The sequence below is a fragment of the Cotesia typhae genome, unplaced genomic scaffold, assembly GCF_013202065.1.
Source record: "Cotesia typhae breed Kobodo isofemale line unplaced genomic scaffold, CoteBio_Ctyphae contig_55, whole genome shotgun sequence".
Lineage (NCBI taxonomy): Eukaryota > Metazoa > Arthropoda > Insecta > Hymenoptera > Braconidae > Cotesia > Cotesia typhae.
This window is the reverse complement of record NW_027423759.1, coordinates 52,164-59,572: the sequence shown is the minus strand read 5'-3', so window position 1 is coordinate 59,572 and position 7,409 is coordinate 52,164.

The window sequence follows — 7,409 nt, the reverse complement described above, 5'->3', positions numbered from 1 at the left end:
CAACCAAACGTCAACCCGGATACTCCAGCTCTGCACGACTTCGAGGCATTCTGTCGAGAACACCGACGGCAGGATATCGCCGAAGAGAGCCCTGCAGTCAGTGTGGAAGAGGTTCGTAAAGCCCTGAATGGCAGCAAGAACTGGGCTGCCCCGGGTCCAGATGGCATAAACATCTTCTGGTGGAAGAAATTTTCTTCTACACATGCTCATCTGGCCCGGATTTTTACATCATACATTCAGGGCGACGAACCAATTCCAGACTGGCTGGTAGAAGGGCGAACCGTACTCATCCCTAAAAAGGGTGACTTGTCCGACCCAAAGAACTACAGGCCTATCACTTGCTTGAATGCGGTTTACAAGATTTTTACAAAAATCTTAAATAACCGTATCTTGCAGGAGATAGAGCCTGTGTGGCAACAGATATACGAACAACGTGGCAGTAAACAGGGCGTGTCAGGTTGCAAGATCAACTTGTTGGTAGATAGATGCGTCATTCAAGACGCAATCTACTACCAACGCAACCTGTCTATGGCCTGGATTGACTACCGTAAGGCATTTGACTCAACTTCACATGAGTTGATTCTCTATCTGCTCAAATGCCTCGGAATCAATCGCCAAACAGTGGGATGCATACAACGTACGATGCAGCTCTGGCGAACGCGTTTTCACATAGGAAGTGGAAATGCATTGCACGTAACCGGAACTGTTCAGTACAAGAGAGGCGTCTTTCAGGGAGATTCTCTGAGCCCTCTGTTGTTTTGCATCTCACTGCTGCCAATATCTGTTGCCCTCCGACAAACTCGTGGGTACTCTGCGGGGCTACCGAGTGATCGAGTATACTCGATCACTCACCAACTGTTTATGGATGATCTAAAGATATACAGTGCCAACAAAGATCATCTACAAACGGCCATCAACATCGTAGCAGAGTACACACGAGATGTCGGAATGTCTTTTGGGTTGGACAAGTGTGCGGTCGTACACCTGGCGAAGGGTAAGTGCTCTGATACGGGTGGAGATGTCGAATTAGTGGATGGGAGCGTCTTAAGAGAATTAGACGCCGGAGAGTTGTACAGATATCTAGGGATTGAAGAGCGGCAAATGCATGCCGTCTCTAAAGTCCGAACAACTCTTCGCAGTGAGTATGTTAGGAGACTCCGGAAGATCTGGTCATCAGAACTTTCCGGCAAGAACAAAGTCTCAGCTACTAACATGCTCGCTGTCCCGATCCTACTTTACTCTTTTGGGATCCTGAAATGGCCTCGAAATGAGTTGAAAGATCTCGACATCAAATCCCGTAAAGTCATCAATATGAATCAGAGCATGCACCCTAACTCATCAGTCGCCAGGATGTACCTCTCCCGGAACATCGGAGGGAGAGGATTGCAGAGCTTGGAGCGGCTTCACGATCGTTTGGTTCTGGGTTTAACATACGAGGTTGCCAATTTCACAGCAGACGAGGACGACTTCCTGATGCAATTTGTTCATAGTCATGAAAATGCGCGGAAGGGGTCGTTCTTGTATAAGGCAGCAATCTACGCGGCAAATACCTTAGGTCTCGGAGAAATAAACGCGCTCATTGAACTCCCGAAAAAGGAGTTCAAGAGCGTCGTCAGAATAGCCGAGGAAAAAAACTCCTCGGTGAACACATGGACAAGTCCATGCACAGCGTGTATTTCAAACACGTCCGTGACCATGGCTTGTCCACCCAGCTGACATTCTCCTTTTTGAAGTCAGCTGGCCTGATGTCCGAGACCGAAGGGTTTATATTTGCCTGCCAAGATGGTGTTATCAACACTCTCGAATACCGTAGCAAGGTGCTCCAGGCGCAGCTTCCGGACACGTCCTGTCGGACGTGTAAACAACATCCGGAGACGCTGATGCACCTTTTGTCGGCATGTCCTGTGCTGGCAAGAGGTGCCTACATACAGCGTCACAATGCTGCCTTGCGAGTACTCTATTATCATCTCAGATATAGCTGCGGTATCGATGAGACACCAGTGCTGCCTTATCTGCCAGGAGATATTCCGCAGGTTGTTGAGAATGACAGTTCCAAAATTTATTGGAACATACCATTCGCAACAACCCGGCGGATTGACCACAACAAACCTGATATTGTGCTCTTTGACAAGGCTACTCGTGACATTTATGTCATTGAGTTTTCGGCCCCAGCCGAATACAATATCTCGGCCAAAGAAGAGCACAAACACCAGATATATCAGGATCTCCTGTTTGAAATTGGCAAACTGTACCCAGGTTACCGTGTCAAGCTCGTCGTTTTGGTTGTCGGCGTCCTTGGAGGGATGAAACAGTCTTTTGTGTCTTCACTTGCGAAGATACCGGCTTGCAGTTCAGCAGCCGTGTCTCTAGCAGTGCGGATGCAAAAGGCTGTCATTTTTGGATCCCTGCGTCTACTTAGGCAAATGAATTTGGCCTGCTGCACTCACTAACCGCCTTGTTGTGTGGAGTGGTGCAGCAGTAATGGATGGCGCTCAGGCTGGGCCCTCGGAGAGTCGGACTCCGGGGAAAACCCCCCTGAGCAATTAATAACAAATAATAATAATAATAATAATAATAATAATAATAAGCGGTGCTTGTTACGTGGCCTCCTAGTGGCGCACCGCGGGAAACGCAGACCGCAACATCTGGTCTGTAGGCTAACAACGTAACCGGAGCAACGGGCCAACTACCCGTTGCACCGTAATATCTGAGTTCCAAAACAGTATAATCTCAGAAGTGCTCCCCACAACCGGTCCTCTTCGGATGAGGACCAGTCATCAGGTGGGAGGAGCACACCGGACCCGATGACTTATGACGACCCCGGCGCTTATAGGATTAAGTTTAAGTGGACGGAGGAGCTTCGCGCCGATCTCTTGGTGTGCTGGCAGAACAGCGAGCCGGAGGTATCAGGGTATATGGCCCGGATGCACACACTTTGGTGTGGCATGCATCCGGAGCACAGACATTTTACGCCCAAACACCTGCGTAATTACGCCTCATACCTTCGGCATAATCGACGATCGCTGCTGCCAAATAGAAGGCAGTCTAATCGGCCTTCATTTCCAGCACCGCTACACCAAGAACGGCACCGTTTCTCCGAGGACAACGACAACCTCTTTACAGGTCGACAAGTGAGTAACTCCAAAAAGATGACTCACTCAAAACAACAGCTCGACACGGTGAACGAAGATCTCCCCACACAGCTTCAAGAGGACTCCACTCTGCTCACTGTCAACCAAGTTGTCTACGGTGCCGCGGCTTCGCTTCTGCCGATAGAGAGAAGACATTCTCTCTCCTTCGAGGCGAAGTTGAAGCTGCGCATCGCTCAACTTGGACACAAAATTGACATTTCTCGGAAACAAGTCTCCCGCATTCAGTGTGTGATAGAGTATGTTAGTACTCAAAGACCGTACACGCCAAAGTTCGTCGCCTGGCGGCAGAACTTCGAAGGCGACATCACACACTGAACAAGAGTACTCTTCTTGTCATCAAAGAAGAGTCTCTTAACAGGTTGCGGGCTCTGGTGGCTTCCAAAAGTCACTAGAGAAAAGGCTGAAGCGGTTGATCGACAACTCTTTGTTTCGATCCAACCCTTCACGCTTTCTGTCACCTAAGACCGCTGTTCCCGAGAATTATCCATCATCTGAGCGAGTGGAAGCCTTTTGGAGTGAATTGTACGGAGATCAACCAAACGTCAACCCGGATACTCCAGCTCTGCACGACTTCGAGGCATTCTGTCGAGAACACCGACGGCAGGATATCGCCGAAGAGAGCCCTGCAGTCAGTGTGCAAGAGGTTCGTAACGCCCTGAATGGCAGCAAGAACTGGGCTGCCCCGGGTCCAGATGGCATAAACATCTTCTGGTGGAAGAAATTTTCTTCTACACATGCTCATCTGGCCCGGATTTTTACATCATACATTCAGGGCGACGAACCAATTCCAGACTGGCTGGTAGAAGGGCGAACCGTACTCATCCCTAAAAAGGGTGACTTGTCCGACCCAAAGAACTACAGGCCTATCACTTGCTTGAATGCGGTTTACAAGATTTTTACAAAAATCTTAAATAACCGTATTTTGCAGGAGATAGAGCCTGTGTGGCAACAGATATACGAACAACGTGGCAGTAAACAGGGCGTGTCAGGTTGCAAGATCAACTTGTTGGTAGATAGATGCGTCATTCAAGACGCAATCTACTACCAACGCAACCTGTCTATGGCCTGGATTGACTACCGTAAGGCATTTGACTCAACTTCACATGAGTTGATTCTCTATCTGCTCAAATGCCTCGGAATCAATCGCCAAACAGTGGGATGCATACAACGTACGATGCAGCTCTGGCGAACGCGTTTTCACATAGGAAGTGGAAATGCATTGCACGTAACCGGAACTGTTCAGTACAAGAGAGGCGTCTTTCAGGGAGATTCTCTGAGCCCTCTGTTGTTTTGCATCTCACTGCTGCCAATATCTGTTGCCCTCCGACAAACTCGTGGGTACTCTGCGGGGCTACCGAGTGATCGAGTATACTCGATCACTCACCAACTGTTTATGGATGATCTAAAGATATACAGTGCCAACAAAGATCATCTACAAACGGCCATCAACATCGTAGCAGAGTACACACGAGATGTCGGAATGTCTTTTGGGTTGGACAAGTGTGCGGTCGTACACCTGGCGAAGGGTAAGTGCTCTGATACGGGTGGAGATGTCGAATTAGTGGATGGGAGCGTCTTAAGAGAATTAGACGCCGGAGAGTTGTACAGATATCTAGGGATTGAAGAGCGGCAAATGCATGCCGTCTCTGAAGTCCGAACAACTCTTCGCAGTGAGTATGTTAGGAGACTCCGGAAGATCTGGTCATCAGAACTTTCCGGCAAGAACAAAGTCTCAGCTACTAACATGCTCGCTGTCCCGGTCCTACTTTACTCTTTTGGGATCCTGAAATGGCCTCGAAATGAGTTGAAAGATCTCGACATCAAAACCCGTAAAGTCATCAATATGAATCAGAGCATGCACCCTAACTCATCAGTCGCCAGGATGTACCTCTCCCGGAACAACGGAGGGAGAGGATTGCAGAGCTTGGAGCGGCTTCACGATCGTTTGGTTCTGGTTTTAACATACGAGGTTGCCAATTTCACAGCAGACGAGGACGACTTCCTGATGCAATTTGTTCATAGTCATGAAAATGCGCGGAAGGGGTCGTTCTTGTATAAGGCAGCAATCTACGCGGCAAATACCTTAGGTCTCGGAGAAATAAACGCTCTCATTGAACTCCCGAAAAAGGAGTTCAAGAGCGTCGTCAGGATAGCCGAGGAAAAAAACTCCTCGGTGAACACATGGACAAGTCCATGCACAGCGTGTATTTCAAACACGTCCGTGACCATGGCTTGTCCACCCAGCTGACATTCTCCTTCTTGAAGTCAGCTGGCCTGATGTCCGACACCGAAGGGTTTATATTTGCCTGCCAAGATGGTGTTATCAACACTCTCGAATACCGTAGCAAGGTGCTCCAGGCGCAGCTTCCGGACACGTCCTGTCGGACGTGTAAACAACATCCGGAGACGCTGATGCACCTTTTGTCGGCATGTCCTGTGCTGGCAAGAGGTGCCTACATACAGCGTCACAATGCTGCCTTGCGAGTACTCTATTATCATCTCAGATATAGCTGCGGTATCGATGAGACACCAGTGCTGCCTTATCTGCCAGGAGATATTCCGCAGGTTGTTGAGAATGACAGTTCCAAAAGTTATTGGAACATACCATTCGCAACAACCCGGCGGATTGACCACAACAAACCTGATATTGTGCTCTTTGACAAGGCTACTCGTGACATTTATGTCATTGAGTTTTCGGCCCCAGCCGAATACAATATCTCGACCAAAGAAGAGCACAAACACCAGATATATCAGGATCTCCTGTTTGAAATTGGCAAACTGTACCCAGGTTACCGTGTCAAGCTCGTCGTTTTGGTTGTCGGCGTCCTTGGAGGGATGAAACAGTCTTTTGTGTCTTCACTTGCGAAGATACCGGCTTGCAGTTCAGCAGCCGTGTCTCTAGCAGTGCGGATGCAAAAGGCTGTCATTTTGGGATCCCTGCGTCTACTTAGGCAAATGAATTTGGCCTGCTGCACTCACTAACCGCCTTGTTGTGTGGAGTGGTGCAGCAGTAATGGATGGCGCTCAGGCTGGGCCCTCGGAGAGTCGGACTCCGGGGAAAACCCCCCTGAGCAATTAATAACAAATAATAATTATAATAATAATAATAATAATAGTAATTAAGGTACTAAGACACGATCAAATATGTGTATAAAAATATAAATAGATAAATTGTGGGGCAATAATTAAGAATTGATCAAGTTTTAATAATTAAATATTAAAAAAAAATCATGTCAATAATAGACGTATGTTTACACGATAAATATTATAAATGTATTTAAATAATTGATTAAAAAATTATTTCCAATAAAATTTGTTATTATACAGGGTGTCTCTGAAGTGGCGGGAGTAATTGTTGGGGTCGATAGAGAAAAAAATACTGAATCGAAAGTTCCTGAGCCAAAAATTTTTTTGGGCCATAGAATTTGAGTTATGAATTAAAAACGATAGCCAATCAGAAGCGCGCTATTCGAGAAATGAAAATGAGCGGGGAAGTAGAGGAGACGCGAGAGTGAGATGCTGCAATAGCAGCTTACTCGCTCACACAAAGCCGAGCATGAGAGGGGTTTGTGACGCTATGAGCCGAGTACGTAAGTGTGAATGAGTGGATGTATGAGGTCGCAAGCGGACGGCTTAATGTATGAGTGTGTGTCCGTGTATCGCAGCATTATTGGAGGCGTTGTAACGCTGAATTAAAGCTAACCGGGTACTCTAAGACAGAGGAAAAATTTTAATTTTTATTTTTATTCGAAAAAATTTAATAAAAAAATAAAAAGGCCCAAGATTTAACCAGACCCACAGAAACGGAGAGTAAATTTTTAATTCTCATTTATTTTGCTGGGGATTATTTTCAAATACAAAAAAAAAAAAAGGCTAAAATTCAACTGGAATCCAAAAAGAGATGGATGAAAAAATTTTATTTTTTATTTTTAATCAGCAAAATTATTTTTCTTTAAAAAAGAGCCCAATCTCGACTGGAGCAAGAAAAAATGATTGAAAAATTTTATTATTAATTTTCAATATATATAAATAATTTTAAATAAATATAAATAATTTTCATCAACAAAATTATTATAAAAAAATAAATGGGCCCAAGTCTCAACCGGACCCAAACAAACGGATAAAAATTTTTATTACTTACTTAATTTGCTGGAAATTATCTTTAAAAACGAAAAAAATGCCCAAGACTCGATCGGATCCAAAAAAATAACAGTACAAAAATTTTTTCCTTATTTTCAATCAGCAAAATTGTTTCTT